General features: G+C 44.3%; 1 protein-coding gene across 3 annotated transcripts in view; it reads right to left on the bottom strand.

Moving 5' to 3' along the window:
• BNC2 (basonuclin zinc finger protein 2) overlaps positions 1-13,478 on the bottom strand; it is a 793,258-nt gene that overhangs the window by 362,654 nt on the left and 417,126 nt on the right. The gene's annotated exons all lie outside the window — the stretch shown is intronic.

Here is a 13,478-nt window from a genome sequence, read left to right as displayed (position 1 = left end):
GGGTGGGTGGGAGGTGAAGTAGTAAGGAGGGATGTGCTGCTGATGGTGGGGGGGTGAGAGATGCAAAGCTTATTTTGCACCTTCCTCACAGATACCCCTATCATTTATGCATGGATTGTGACTCCCCAAGGCTCCTCTTTGCTCAGCCTAACAGCTGCCTGTCAGGTGTGCATGTAGCACTAAAGGAGGGAAAGAAACTGCCTGAGACCTAAGAAGCAGCTTTAAGGATGTCACTGGCTAGAAGAGCACAGAGTCAACTGCACTGCTCCACTGTCAGGCACCAAATGACATCCTGCACTAACCTCTCTCAGCCTACAGATACCCATATACACAGACACGCGCGCACACACACACTCACTGATCACAGGCACTTGGGAGGGAAAGGGCTCTGGCCCTCTCTAGCAGCCTTTCTCATTCTATCTCCTGCTTTTCTTCAATGAAACCTCAAATAAAGAAAGCCACATCTGACAATTGTCAGTGCCACACGCACCTCTTTGTACTCTCAGTTCTTTTTTTTTTTTTTACTACTTTTTGACCTTAGTATAAAAAAAAGAGGAATCAAATTTACAATAGGATCGAGTAAGTTGTTAAAGACAATGTTGAAATATTTTGCTGATTTACTTGGTGCCAAGCTGTCAATATAAATGATTTAAACCGAGGCTAAATAAGGTACAGAAACAGGCAGCAGAACTTTTTTTTTTTTTCGTTTTTTTTTAAGCTGCATGATCTGTCCCATACTTTCCATTTGTGCTCACACTTCTGAAGTCAGAAGCTGAAAGGTTTTATTGGGTTTGTCCATAAAAAAATAAAATAAAAGCAGTCATAAAAATTATCTACGTTTTGGTTTTATACACGTATAACAACAGAGATCAAACCGGGAACAATAAATGTAAAAAAAAAAAAAAGAAATTGAATGAATAATAAACAAAGCATTGGGTAACTTATACGTCTGTAGTTGAAGCGAAAGGGTTAAACGTCTGACCCTGGTTATACCTTTAGCCTCATAATGTCCCAGACACCACTGCAACACAGAGCCATAGAAAAGCTGTTTCTTAAAAGTTCTCTCAGAAAGTAGAGTCAAAGTCGATTTGTCTGGCAATAAAACAAAGCAGACAAGCAATAGGACAAATGGACAAAAAAGCACCACTTTCTCTCCATATCTTCAACATAACAATAAAGCCAGCATCCAATGTCTGTAAAACAAACAAAGGCAGGGGGGAAAGAGCTTGTGTGACTGCTTGGTGTCATTAGTACACAATGAGGAGAGATGAGAAAACCTACACTGTGTTGACACAAATGTGCCTTGCTCTCCCTATTCGACAGCTCTTGAAAGCTTTTCTGTTAAACTTTCCTTCAGTTCACCACCATTAAGCACACACGCGCACGCTTACACATAGATATACGCACACGTACACAAAAAAAAAAAACGTCTAGCAAAATCAGCTCTGGATGCTGTGCAAATCTTCACTGACCAGTTATGATAAAAGTCACACAAAACACATGACCACAGTGCAAAAAAATAAAAAATAAATATATTGTCAAATATTTGTGGATATATATATGTATATCTATATATATCTATATATATCTATATCTATATATATATATATATATATATATATATATATATATATATATATATATATATATATATATATATATATATATATATATATATATATATATATATGTGTGTGTGTTAGTCTAGTGAAAGAAGGGACAAGAGCACAAGGAGAGAATTGTGCCAACAGTGGCTGTGCTTTCACAGCCAGATATTAGCCATTTAAACTCCCTCTAAAATTTGCTAGCCTCTTGATTTCTGAAGTGGCACTCAATGCTTCAGTCAAGCTGCCTGCTCAGCTCCTGACCTTCCCACTAATGGCTGTTATTTGAGGGAGGCTTAAGGACACTGTCAATAGCAGGCTTCCTCCTATCTCCTCTCCTCTGCATCACTCCACCCCTCCTCTCTGTCCCTGTCTCTTTCTCCATCTATCTCCTACACCTCCCCTCACTCACCACTCCTTGCCTTTACCGTTCTGAGTCATGCAGTACTAGTACGTGTTAGTATATATAGAAAGTGTGTACATATATATATATATATATATATATATATATATATATATATATATATATATATATATATATATATATATATGCATATACGAGCACCTGCTCTAGTAATAGACTGTTTTATTAAAACTGTTATTCTGCAAGACTTGAGATTCCCAGAGGACTGGGCCATGTCAAAGCCGATATAATTAACTAGAGGCTCAGCAACGGATCAATTACCAGACAAGCAAGTGATAGTGAAATCAATGAAAGATCATCAGGCACATTATCAGTGTTGCAACTCATTAGGGTAAAACTGAGAAGTGTGCTCAAAGCCAGCCCAGGCAAGGTGGCATTACAAAACAAAGGGCTAATTTGGAGGCCCTGCTGCGAACAATCTGTAACAGAATTAGCCTCTCTCTCTCCCCCCCCCACCTCCCCTGCACCCCCACAGCTGCCTTAACTGCGCAGTACTGTAACTAAATGTGACAGACCGAGAGGAACAGTTTATTAAGACACCAACTTCAAGTTTATTTAGTTCATAAACTCTCTCCCGGAAAATCAATATGGTCTGTGCAAGGATTATAAGGCAGACTGCCTTAATACATCCAAACGTGAGTTCCTAATGCAAGGGTCACTGCTAGGAAAGGAGCTGAACCCATCTGTAAAGTCTTTAAAAATCAAAATATGCTATAGCCCGATGAGCTAAGGGAGGCAAGCTACCTTACAACTCCTATCTAGCAAGAAGAAGACTGCGAATGGAGATGAAAATGTCTAGGTGTCCATCTTCATTAAGATTCCTCTATATTGTTAATTCAAAAATTAAGCAAACACGAAAAGATCAATAAGAATAGATCATTATACATTGTGTGGCCTGACAGCATGTCTTTAATTGTGACGAGTTCACTTAACGAGCAATATGATCACATAGCATAGTGAACAATAGAGGCATAACAAAGAACGCATAGGCTGCTGAAATTCTAATGCAGAGAAAAAATAAAATAAACATAAGCGTTTATGTAAAACAAGTAGAAGCCAAGTGTATCTGAATTGGAATGGATAACACAAAACTGTGAAAACAGCCAGGTTCTGTCATCTGACTTTTCTAGAAAGGAAACTGACAAAGGTCCAAGAGAAAATTTGACTGCTGTTTAAGAAAGAGATGGTGAAATTTCTAAAATCAGACCCATCAACTGTTGTGTGACCCCCAACTTCCTAAACAAAGTTTATTCCCTAGTGGAATTATACTAAATGAACATCAATGCTCCACCATCTCAGGACAACAAATAATGTATTGTGGAATTCAGGGTGGAGATTTAGGAAGCAGGTTGGCCAAGACTTTAAAACATATGTAAACGAAAAAAAAAAAATTAAATAGTGATCGTTTTTTTCAGCCTTTCTCACTTTACCTTTTTCCTAGGTAAAAAAGAAGTTCATGGTTCAGTTACAACTTTCACTGATATGACCCTACATGAGTATTGCTAGCATCAGTAGTGAACAGGATGGACACACATTAGGGCATGAGTATAAAACAGTGAACATAACATACACAGGTAGCAAATGATTCCCCGTAATTCAAAATGGTTGTAAAGGCAGAAGGTTTTTTTTTACCTTTCTCTAACCTATGCAGTAAGGTAAAAACCTTCTGTATGCAGCTCCCCCCACAGCCCCCTAAACACATACCTGAGCCTCGATCCAGTGATATGCACAAGAGCTGAGGCTCTCTTGCTCCTCATTGGCTTAGATACAGCAGCAGGAGCCATTGTATTGTATGGGGAGCCCTGGGTGTAACTATACAAATACTGACTAAAAGTCAGTATTAGCATGTCCATTTTCAAAAGGGGTCTGGGCAGAACCAAACAAATAAAACTAAAAAAAAAGTGCTAACAGCTTCACCTTACCTTATGGCAGTAAAAATGAGCAGCCCTTCTTCCTTGACAGCAGGGTGCTCACATAAAGATCAGTGAGCCCTGTTCTGCCATGGAGTATTGTGAGTCCAGGACGGATCATTAAATTCCGAAAGAGGACCCGCACTGGATCACAGAACACTGAATTTGCAGTAGAGTTGGGCTGAACACCTCCCTGTTCGGTTCACGCCAGAGTTCTCAAACATCGCAAAGGTTCTGACCCAAACCCCATTGAAGTTCATGGGAACCGAACTTGAAAAATCAGAGGTGCCCATTGTAAATGCTTATATGCAAGCTATTGGCCATAGAAAAGGGTATGGGGGCCCAGGTACTGCCCTGGGGGACATGTATCAGTGCAAAAAAATTTTTTTTAAAGATAATTTTTACAAGAGCAGTGATTTTAATAATGCTTAAAGTGAAATAATAAACATTAAAACATTAAACATTAAACATTAAAACAATTAAAAAATCCCCTTAGTCTGCCTGTAAAGTGACACATCTGTACATTGTATAGAACCTGCTGCAGCAAAACTGACATTTATAAAAAAAAATGACATTTAAATTGCGATGGTTGTGGGTGTTTGAAGGCAGGGGGCTTATCGGAATCCAGAAGCCCCCTTTAACAAGGGGCCCCCAGATTCCAGCGCTCCCGCATGTGAATGCATATGGGGTACCAAAAAAGTGTCAAAAATAAATAAATACAGGAGGGTTTTGACAATTCCTTTATAAAAAAATGCCCTCCGGTGTAGATCCATTGTCAATCACGATGCCCTCTGATGATGTCACCTGGTGGCACTGCCCCTTGTGATGTCACCGACCCAACATGCAATGGTCATCCCCCTACAAGTTGATGGCATGTGGCCTGGTATCATTCAGGAGGTAGGGCATTCGCTTGCCCCCCCCTTTTCCTGTCCTGCTAGGCTGCATGCTTGGATAAGGGAGTCTGGTATGGATTTTAGGGAGGCACACGTTTTTATTTTTTTATTTTGGTGTGGGATTCCCCTTAAAATCCATACCAGACCTGACATTTTTCTATTGCCGGCAATGGGTTTTTTTTTTTTCATCATCTTTCAGTGTGGAAGCCCATTGACAGCTGATGGCTTATCTGTTGTTAAAGATGCAGCAGTCAGCTTCCCTGCCCGCTCCTCAACAACCAGCTATTAACTGTGCCCTGATTAGGCAAAGCTTTTCACAATCAGGGCCTAGAATGCACTGTGCAGCTTGCAGTGCATTTTGGGGCACTGGCCAGGCAAACATCCCACCGCCCCCCTCCCCCCTCCCCTGCAAAATCTGATGTTCACCGAATGGGCAACCAGGTGATGTTCGGGCCAAACTTTTGCTTGACTCCAACTGTTTGCCCAACTCTAATCTGCAGTGAGCATTGCTAAAGGGACGGGAGTAGTGTAGTAACACCTGCTTGTTTTATTTTGGGTAACAGAAAATAAAAAAAGTTAATTTGAGCTTTAATATACTGAAGAAATGTAAAGAGAAACTTTACCCATAACAGTTTTATAGTATTTAAAGTTCTTTAACAAAAGAATATACATTCCACATTAATAATTAAGCTACCAAAATTAGTGTGTACTATAAATTGCCTCCAGCTTTGCTCCTGTTTCCCCTTGCTGGAGGCAGCCATTTTGTTGAAGAACAGAGCAGTCACTTCCTTACTGAGAACTCCCCCCCCATCTTGGTCTCAAAAACCATATGTCACTTTCTGCAATTTAAATGTGTGCGTTTTCAGCCTTGATTGCTTGTCTTGGCTAAGCTAGAAAAGAAGGCTGACAGAAGCTTTATAGTGCTTAGTTTCATAGTGCTGCCACTGTCAAGGGAAAAAGGAGAAAATAGAAGGTAGATAAAAGATAAGACAATATCCATGTTAGTTTAACTCTTTTATGTCTCCCTGGCAGCAGAGTTTGTCCTGTCACCTCTCCTGCTTTTTTTTCTCTTTACGTAATCTGTTTTTTACCCACATAGTCTGAGTTATTCCTGTTGTTTTCTCCCCCTCAGTAGCAGTAAACTTTAACTCTTTCCCTGCCAGGTCTATACGCCGAATGGACCTAAAAAGTTCCCGCAGGTGGCCAAGTCCGTACGCCGTACGGACCTCATATCTCCCTCTCCTATAAGCTTATGGTCACTTTAATGACCATAAGCTTATATCAGAATTGTTCAGCAGAACAGAATTGTTCAGCAATTTCACCCCCCATGGCTAACTTTCACTTATAACTACTCCCCCCACTCTCCTCTTCTGTCCCCTTCATCCCCTTCTTCTCCCCCAGCACTAATTACCCCCCCCTCCATCTGATCCGACCCCCCCAACAAACCCGCTCCCCGCAGCCACCATCATTTGCCGGCATTCTCTCCTCTGCCGACTTCATGTGATGCATGGGGCTTGGGGGGGTCTAGATGTGTCCCCCAATATCTCTGATCACCCCCTCTGCTGCCTTCACACCCCCGATCCATGGCCTCTCTGAGAGGCATTTTTACTTCCCTCCCTCTGCCTGCAGCATCTCCCTGCACAGATCTCTGTGATCTGTCAGCTTGGAAAGCATGGCGGAGGGGGGGTGGGGGAGCCGTATGGGTGAAGTTGTGGCTTGGGCTGGCTACGATTACCAAATCGTATTTGGTAATTCCTGTACGAAATGCAAATTTTTGTTAAAGTATGTTATGATGAATTTATCCTTATGAGGGGTTCCCACCATCCCTGTGCTGTGCTGACTTCCTCTGATTGGTGAACAAAACACCAGTCATGTTTCTGTTAATTTGGATCCGAAATTCGTTAATGTAATTCCATATTTTGTATTAAATTCGTAAGCATAGAAATTCCCATAGGGTTCCCACCATCCCTGTGCTGAGTTCCCGGGTCTGTACACCTGCTGTGTGTCCGTTATGAGGGGTTCCCACCATCCCTGTGCTGAGTTCCTGGGTCTGAGTGTACACCCGCTGTGCCCATTATGAGGGGTTCCCACCATCCCTGTGCTGTGCTGACTTCCTGGGTTTTTAAACTTTAGTTTTGTTAACTTTTCGTTAAAATAACAAAAGTTTGTTATGATGAATTTATCATTATGAGGGGTTCCCACCATCCCTGTGCTGTGCTGACTTCCTCTGATTGGTGAACAAAACACCAGTCATGTTTCTATTAATTTGGATCCGAAATTCCTTAACGAAATTTCGTATTTTGTATGAAATTCGTAAGCATAGAAATTCCCATAGGGTTCCCACCATCCCTGTGCTGAATTCCCAGGTCTGTACACCTGCTATGTGTCCATTATGAGGGGTTCCCACCATCCCTGTGCTGAGTTCCCAGGTCTGTACACCTGCTATGTGTCAATTATGAGGGGTTCCCACCATCCCCGTGCTGTGCTGACTTCCTCTGATTGGTGAACAAAACACCAGTCATGTTTCTGTTCATTTGGATCCGAAATTCCGAAATTTGTTAACGAAATTTCGTATTTCGTATGAAATTTGTAAGCATAGAAATTCCCAGGTGTTTGAAAGCTATAAGGGAAAAATAAAAAAGCAAAGGAAAAATTGCAAAAATGGTCTGGCCACCTGAGGGTAAAAATGGAGCACAGGGCCTGGAAGCGAAAGGGTTAAAGTTGTTGTAAAAGCAGAACTTTTTTTTATCTTAGTGCATTCTATGCATTTGGATAAAAAGCCTTCTGTGTACAACAGCCCCCTCAGCTCACCTAAGGCTCGGTTCACACAGGGACGACACGACTTCAGGACGACTTTGTGAGGCAACTTGGAGACGACTTGAACACGACCTGGGGCAACTTACAAGTCGCCCCAGGCCAGGCGACTTTTGCCGTGGCCAATCAGAGAATGAGCTCTGAAGGGGGAACTCCACACCAAATTTATGAAAAAAATTTGGCGTGGGTTTCCCCTCCGAGAGCATACCAGGCCCTTAGGTCTGGTATGGATTCCAAGGGGAACCCCCTTCGCTGAAAAAACGGCGTGGGGGTCCCCCCAGATCCATACCAGACCCTTATCCGAGCACGCTACCCGGCCGACCAGGAAAGGGGGTGGGGACGAGCGGGCGCCCCCCCTCCTGAGCCGTACCAGGCCGCGTGCCCTCAACACGGGGGGTGCCTTGGGGGTGGGGGGCGTGCGCCCCCCCACCCCAAAGCACCTTGTCCCCATGTTGATGAGGACAAGGGCCTCTTCCCGACGACCCTGGCCGTTGGTTGTCGGGGTCTGCGGGCGGGGGGCTTATCGGAATTCCGGGAGCCACCTTTAATAAGGGGGCCCCCCGGATACCAGCCCCCCACCCTATGTGAATGAGTATGGGGTACAATGTACCCCTACCCATTCACCTGTAAAATAAAGTACAAAAAAAAACACAACACACAAGATAAATTAGTTTATTGCACAGCTCCGGGGGTCTTCCGTCTTCGGGGGTCTTCTCGCCGGACTCCTCCGCTATCTTCTGCTAGCTCTTTTGCTAGCGGAGGAGCCCGGCTTTCTTCCTCGGCGCCGTCCTCTTCTTCCGACTTCGGGGGTCTTGTCCCCCTCTTCGGTTCTTCTGCCGGGCCACCGCGCCTTCTTATAGCTCTTTTACAGGCGGTGGCCCGGTCTTCTGTCGCCGTCGCCACCGCCGCCGCCTTCCGTTCTTCTTCTTCTTCTTCTCCTGGAGATGTTGACTCGACGCTCTCTCCGGCCGCAATGCCAATTCCGATAAGCCCCCCGCCCGCAGACCCCGACAACCAACGGCCAGGGTTGTCGGGAAGAGGCCCTTGTCCTTATCAACATGGGGACAAGGTGCTTTGGGGTGGGGGGGCCGCACGCCCCCCTCCCCCAAGGCACCCCCGCATGTTGAGGGCACGCGGCCTGGTACGACTCAGGAAGGGGGGGGGGCGCCCGCTCGTCCCCACCCCCTTTCCTGGCCGGCCGGGTAGAGTGCTCGGATAAGGGTCTGGTATGGATCTGGGGGGACCCCCATGCCGTTTTTTCGGCGTAGGGGTTCCCCTTGGAATCCATACCAGACCTAAGGGCCTGGTATGCTCTCGGAGGGGGAACCCACGCCAATTTTTTTTCATAAATTTGGCGTGGAGTTCCCCCTTCAGAGCTAATAATTCTGTCAAAGTCGCCTCCGTATAGACAGAGATCCGACTTGGAGGCGACCTCCATTGAAATCAATGGGTACAAGTCGCCTACAAGTCAGATTGAAGTAGTACAGGAACTTCTTTTGAAGTCGGAGCGACTTCAGTAGCGTGCATTAAGACGGCTCTCATTCACTTACATTGATTTTTAAATGTTGTCCGACCTGAGGCGACTAGGGGCGACCTGAAGTCGGATCTGAGTCGCCCCTGTGTGAACCGAGCCTAATACTTACCTGAGCCCCCTCTTAATCGATGACAACGAGTGCCTCGGCCATCCGGGACACTCCCCCGTAACTGTCTAAGACACAGAAGCGGTTCCATTGGCTTCCGCTGTTGTCAATCAAAGTCAGTTAACCAATGAGGAGGGGGTCAGTGGTGAACCGCGGCTCCATGTCTGAATGGATACATGGAGCTGTGGCTCGACTTGGGTGCCCGCATAGCAAGTTGCATGGTGTGGGGGCACTTGGCAAGAAGGAGGGGCCAGGAGCCCTGACAAGGAGGATGGATCTGGGCTGCCCTGAGCAAAACCAGAGCAGGTAAGTATACCATGTTGGTTATTTTTATAGAAAAAAAACAAGACTTTAGTATCTCTTTAAAGGTGTCAACAGATCAGCCTTTAATGATTCACTGATTATAGGCACAGTGTAGGTAATAGAGAGCAATTGAGGGTGCACAGAGCAGAATGGTATTAAATAGTATAGGCACCTATTTTTGATGTTTTACATAACTATACATGCAAAAGGGATCTAGCAGGACTTTCTGACTAAGTTACACTTTAAGCATTAAAGAGGAAGTAAACCCTCTTTCATTCCCTGCAAAGGCAAAGCATAATGGACTACTATGCATCGCATAGTAGTCCATTATGTGTCACTTACCTGACACAGGAGCCAGCGAAGTCGCCGCTGTCCCCTGTAGTCCGCCGCATCCATCTTCTTGGTGGGGTCTCGCAGCTCCGCCGCTGTCATTCGGCGAAGCCGCGATGACGTCACTCCCGCGCATGCGCACGGGAGCCGACACGCGCGGCAGCTCCGTCGTTGAGAATGCCGCGCTCAGTGCGCCTGAGTGCCGCTGTCTACGGCGCATGCGCCGTAGACAGCGGTGCCTGTTTTCGGGCAAATATCTCCTAAACCATATAGGTTTAGGAGATATTTCTTGGACCTACAGGTAAGCCTTAATCTAGGCTTACCTGTAGGTCAAAGTGGTTTGTAAGGGTTTACAACCACTTTAAGCATAAGCTAATCTATGTTATTATCTCAACATGCTAGAGTTTATGAACTTTTAATCCAGTGGGTAGGCTTATATAAATTATATCTTCATACACATAAAGAATGCTGTTTTTATTACACTTGAAATCCCTGAATTTTCTAGCTGCTTGTACTGCCAAGTAATTCATCTTCAAAGTTACTCAAGGATCACAACAGAGGTTCTGAATTTTTAGATTCTGCCTACATCCGGCTGTCCGGTTTCTATTTGTAGACAGGTGCCTACAAGGGGAATGTTTTGTATCAGAAAATAAGTCAGACTGCCCAGGTTAGGGAAGAATTAAGTTGGGCATCTGCTGGTTTGCCAGGCTTTTTGGGTCCTGCCTTCTTTTCCAATCCATATATAAATAGGGGGAAGGCCAGGCATGAGGGTTTTTGGAGCAAGACCACATTAGAGCAGGGGGTTCCATGTCATCTGAATGGCTGTAGTCTGAGACAGTCTTTGTCTGCCACCCCCAAATGAATTCACCAGCTATGGACACTGCCAATTATGGACTCTACAGGTATGCCTGGGAGGCCAGGGCATAGTTAGTTGGGAGGACTGTGCCAAATTTTACATTGTAATTCTCCCAAGTGTTCCAGTAGAGCTTTGTTCATTTTTTGCAAACCTGGTCTGAGGTCCTTCAAAGGGGTTCATGGTGGCAAATGGCGTGTGGAACATACAGGGCCTGTAAAGCACACTTAGCGTACAAGAGCAAGGCCACTACAGAAGGTTAACTCGGCAGGAACCTCTGGAGCAGAAGAGTAGTTTCCACAGGTAACCAACAACTGGAGGGAATGAAAAGCAGCCAATCAGAAGTATGCTACCTAGCATAGGTGACAGGTCCTCTGGTAGCGAGGGGGTTAGTGTTCTAGATCTCTTCCTAGCGGTGGCTGGCTCCCCAAAAGCTGTCCGGACTGATCCCATGGTAGAGAGACCGCTTGAGCCGCATGGTACGAGAGAGCTTAAGGAGTTAAGTAAGTGCACGTATGAAGTCTGCACGCAAAGGAGAGGGTATGGGTGTAGCAGTGTTCCTCTTAAATGCAACAGTCAGCAAGCAAGGTGTGTAGTAACATGGGACAGTACGTTTTACAGACAGACTCTGTATATTACACCACTGCACACTGTGTATGGTTCATCATTAAGCTGGGATACTGCCATAATGTTGACTTTCACATGAACATGGCCCCGCTTGGTACCAAGCATCGATGAGCATTTACTCGAGAGCAGAAGAGGAGAGGTACTCCCACATGCAGGGTGCCGGCCCCACCCACACTGCTTCCATAAATTGTAAACAGGGAGGATTTAAGTACCTTGATTGTGAACTACTAACGCATTTCTTCATAAAGCCTATAGCTAAGGAGGATTTGCTTTAAAGAGCTCTTTAGGCGTTAACGTTGGGTTTGCGTGGGCCGAAAATAGCGCAAGAGCAAAATTTATAGTTTTCTGATAGCTACAATTCTGAATTACATTGGCCTTGGTTATATAAGCAAATTTAATCTAGATGATCTAACCTATTTTTGGGATTTGGGAATGAATGCGGAAACTGGATATATCTATATATTTTAACGAGTCCTTATTTTAATTTGATGTCATTTTTGTTGCTTTTTAAAGGAGCCCTAGCAGAAAAAGGCAGGATTTTAAATGGTATAACATTTTTGAGTAAATCATATGTTTTATTCATATAATTCATATAATTTAACGCACTTGTTAAATGATGTTCTATGTGCATATACACATAATATACATAAGGCCATCCTAGATATCCCAATACTAATTGTATATATATATATTAATTAATTCACAGTACATCATTCAATTATTAATTAATTGATTCAAGTGGTTGCAGATTAAGGCTTTTTTCCCTCTCTATGGTTAGGGGATAAAAGGATCCAACTCCTATGCATCTCTGCAGCAACAGATCACTTTTAACAGTGACCTTCTGCTTGCTGTTATTAGCAATAGATCACTGTAGTGATCTGATGTAGCAAGAGGAGGCTAAACATGCATATGCTGCAGTTACAAGAAGTGCTGCTGACATCACAGATGAAGGGCCCACATTTCCTTCATGGCTTTCGCTTCTGGTAGCTTTCCATATTGATCCCAACAGTTGTTTTAAGGGCATTTAATTTCCTGCAGAGGACTGACAACTTTGCAACATGGTAGCTAAAGTTACAATAACATTGTCACCATTTCCACACAACACTTGCAGCTCATCCTCTCCACCAAGCTTTCCTTTTATGCCTGGTATGCACCACAAGCCTTTACTAACTGGTCACACAGGAAGGGCCAAGAATAGGTGGTTGACCTGTTATGGAACCACAACAGAATATACACTATATTACCAAAAGTATTGTGATGCCTGCCTTTACATGCACATGAACATTAATTGCATCACAGTGTTATGCCCTGTACACGCGGTCAGAAATTCTGACGGAAACGGTCCGATCGGATTATGTTGTCGGAAAATCCGATCATGTGGGCTCTATCTGACTTTTTCCGTCAGAAATTCAGAACGGAAAAAGTTTGAGAGCTGGATCTAAAATTTTCCGACAACAAAATCCGGTCAGACTTTTTCCGATTGTTTGTAGAGAATTCCGACGGACAAAGTGCCACGCATGCTCAGAATAAATTACGAGACAAAAGCTATTGGCTACTGGCCTCTATGTAGTCCCGTCGTATGCAACGAACATCACCGCGTTCAGAATGATCGGACTTTCTGACAACTTTGTCCGACCGTGCGTATGCAACACAAGTTTTGGGCAAAATCCATCACAAAAAATCTGATGGATTTTGTGGTCGGAATGTCCGACCGTGTGTACAGGGCATTAGTCTGTAGGGTTCAATATTGAGTTGGCCCACCCTTTGCAGCTATAACAGCTTCAACTCTTCTGGGAAGGCTTTCCACAAGGTTTAGGAGTGTGTCTATGGGAATGTTTGACCATTCTTCCAGAAGCGCATTTGTGAGGTTGGGCACTGATGTGGATGAGAACGTCTGGCTCGCAGTATCTACTCTAAGGTGTTCTACTGGGTTGAGATCAGGACTCTGTGCAGGCCAGTCAAGTACCTCCATGCAAAACTTGCTCATCCATGTCCTTATGGACCTTGCTTTGTGCACTGGTCCAAATCATTTGGTGGAGGGGGGATTATGGTGTAGGGTTTTGTTTTTCAAGGGTTGGAC

This window comes from Lithobates pipiens, unplaced genomic scaffold (genome assembly GCF_037356315.1).
Source record: "Lithobates pipiens isolate NorthernLeopardFrog02 unplaced genomic scaffold, aLitPip1_a1.2 Scaffold_13, whole genome shotgun sequence".
NCBI lineage: Eukaryota > Metazoa > Chordata > Amphibia > Anura > Ranidae > Lithobates > Lithobates pipiens.
The sequence above is the reverse complement of the archived record's forward strand: the minus strand, read 5'-3'. Positions and strand labels throughout refer to the sequence as shown.